The following is a 3,395-nucleotide window of genomic DNA, read 5'->3' on the forward strand; positions in this document are numbered from 1 at the left end:
AGTTGGTGATAGACAGGGACGCCTGGCATGCTTCGATTCATGGGGTCACAAAGAGTCAGACATGACTGAGCGACTGAACTGAACTGACTGATTATCTTCTTAAGCACCACACAGCTTCAGTCACTCAGTTGTGTCTGACTCTTTGCAACACCATGGACTGTAGCCCTCCAAGCTCCTCTGTCCATGGGATTTTTCAGGCAAGAATACTGGCATGGACTGCCATTTCTTTCTCCAGGGGATCTTCCTGACCCAGGGATTGGACCTGCATCTTCTGCCTTTCTTGCATTGGCATTTGGATTCTTTACCACTGAGCTACAGGGAAGCCCTGCATCTTTCAGTAGAAATAAATAATGTGCAATTTCCATTTTATAAATATTATACACTCATTAAGGCATTTTTTTTTTAATTTTTATTGAAATTTAGCTGATTTACAATGTTTTGTCTCAGGTATACAGAAAAATGATTCAGTTTTATATCTGTATATATTTTTTCTTTTTTATATTCTTTTCCATTATCAGATCAGATCAGTCACTCAGTCGTGTCCGACTCTTTGCAACCCCAGGAATCGCAGCACACCAGGCCTCCCTGTCCATAACCAACTCCCGGAGTTCACTCAGACTCACGTCCATCGAGTCAGTGATGCCATCCAGCCATCTCATCCTCTCTCATCCCCTTCTCTTCCTGCCCCCAATCCCTTCCAGGATCAGAGTCTTTTCCAATGAGTCAACTCTTCGCATGAGGTGGCCAAAGTACTGGAGTTTCAGCTTGAGCATCATTCCTTCCAAAGAAATCCCAGGGCTGATCTCCTTCAGAATGGACTGGTTGGATCGCCTTGCAGTTAAAGGGACTCTCAAGAGTCTTCTCCAACACCACAGTTCAAAGGCATCAATTCTTCGGCACTCAGCCTTCTTCACTGTCCAACTCTCACATCCATACATGACCACAGGAAAAACCATAGCCTTGACTAGACGGACCGTTGTTGGCAAAGTAATGTCTCTGCTTTTCAATATGCTATCTAGGTTGGTCGTAACTTTCCTTCCAAGGAGTAAGCGTCTTTTAATTTCATGGCTGCAGTCACCATCTGCAGTGATTTTGGAGCCCTGAAAAATAAAGTCTGACACTGTTTCCACTGTTTCCCCATCTATTTCCCATGAAGTAATGGGACCAGATGCCATGATCTTCGTTTTCTGAATGTTGAGCTTTAAGCCAACTTTTTCACTCTCCACTTTCACTTTCATCAAGAGGCTTTTGAGTTCCTCTTCACTTTCTGCCATAAGGGTGGTGTCATCTGCATATCTGAGGTTATTGATATTTCTCCCAGCAATCTTGATTCCAGGTTGTGTTTCTTCCAGTCCAGTGTTTCTCATGATGTACTCTGCATAGAAGTTAAATAAACAGGGTGACAATATACAGCCTTGACGTACTCCTTTTCCTATTTGGAACCAGTCTGTTGTTCCATGTCCAGTTCTAACTGTTGCTTCCTGACCTGCATACAAATTTCTCAAGAGGCAGATCAGGTGGTCTGGTATTCCCATCTCTTTCAGAATTTTCCACAGTTGATTGTGATCCACACAGTCAAAGGCTTTGGCATAGTCAATAAAGCAGAAATAGATGCATTTCTGGAACTCTCTTGCTTTTTCCATGATCCAGAGGATGTTGGCAATTTGATCTCTGGTTCCTCTGCCTTTTCTAAAACCAGCTTGAACATCAGAAAGTTCACAGTTCACATATTGCTGAAGCCTGGCTTGGAGAATTTTGAGCATGACTTTACTAGCCTGTGAGATGAGTGCAATTGTGCGGTAGTTTGAGCATTCTTTGGCATTGCCTTTCTTTAGGATTGGAATGAAAACTGACCTTTTCCAGTCCTGTGGCCACTGCTGAGTTTTCCAAGTTTGCTGGCATATTGAGTGCAGCACTTTCACAGTATCATCTTTCAGGATTTGAAATAGCTCCACTGGAATTCCATCACCTCCACTAGCTTTGTTTGTAGTGATGCTTTCTAAGGCCCACTTGACTTCACATTCCAGGATGTCTGGCTCTAGGTCAGTGATCACACCATCGTGATTATCTGGATCATGAAGATCTTTTTTGTACAGTTCTTCTGTGTATTCTTGCCATCTCTTCTTAATATCTTCTGCTTCTGTTAGGTCCATACCATTTCTGTCTTTTATCGAGCCCATCTTTGCATGAAATGTTCCTTTGGTATCTCTGATTTTCTTGAAGAGATCCCTAGTCTTTCCCATTCTGTTGTTTTCCTCTATTTCTTTGCATTGATTGCTGAAGAAGGCTTTCTTATCTCTTCTTGCTATTCTTTGGAACTCTGCATTCAGATATTTATATCTTTCCATTTCTCCTTTGCTTTTCGCTTCTCTTCTTTTCACAGCTATTTGTAAGACCTCCCCAGGATATTGAGTATGCTCTGCTATACAATAGGTCCTTGTTGATTATCTGTTTTATGTATAGTAATGTGTACATCTTAATCCCAAACTTGTAATTTATAACTTCCCACCTCACTTTCCCCTTTGATAACCATAAATTTGTTTTATACGCCTGTGAGTCTATTTCTGTTTTGTAAATAAGTTCATTTCTATCATTTTTTTAGGTCTCATATATACACAATATCATATGATACTTGTTGTTCTCTGATTTACTTCACTTAGTGTGACAATCTCTAGATCCATATAAAAGTAGAAAGATTATTTTTTTAATCCATCAAAAATGACCCTCTCTTTATTGAATCATTTTTAATAGCCAGGCTAGATATTGGTACCTCATTCATAGACATGAGTTTGTCAAATACCTGCAAGCCAAGGCAGCTGTATGACCAGGGGAGACAGTGGGTGCAGTGGAAAGTGTAGCCTGATCTAGGTTTGAAACTCTTTGAGGCTCAATCTCCTTAGGTATCAAGTGTTTGGATAAAATCTATTCAAGGGCATCCTTTCATAGGATGGATATTCAACAAATGGTGTAATGATAATATAATTTATAAAGTAAAAAAGTGTCTTTGAGCTTCTGAGGGAAGTGCAGGCAGTGGTGGCACTAAGGGCTGGGGTGAGGCAGAAGCATCAGCAAGAAGCCAGCTGGACAGAGGAGTTTCCAGAGCACGTCTGGGTTCCACCCGGCTGGAGGCTCACTTTGCTGCTGTGGAGACTGTAAGTGTAGAGCCCTGAATGCTGCTTCATCTGAGAAGTCTTCCCTGAGAATCCTTCCCATGAGGACCAGGGAATCCCTCATCCCACTCTGTGTCTATAGCACTTTCAGAGCTTCCTTAATGAATCTATCACATTATAAAGTCATTTAAAAATTGATATCTAGATCCCTCACCTACCTGTAAATTTCTCCAGTGTAAGAATAACATCACACTCATTTTGTATCCTCAGAGGTGTCCAGTCCAG

This window comes from Bos grunniens, chromosome 4 (genome assembly GCF_055505025.1).
Source record: "Bos grunniens cultivar Pamir isolate PY7600 chromosome 4, Bosgru_T2T1.0, whole genome shotgun sequence".
NCBI lineage: Eukaryota > Metazoa > Chordata > Mammalia > Artiodactyla > Bovidae > Bos > Bos grunniens.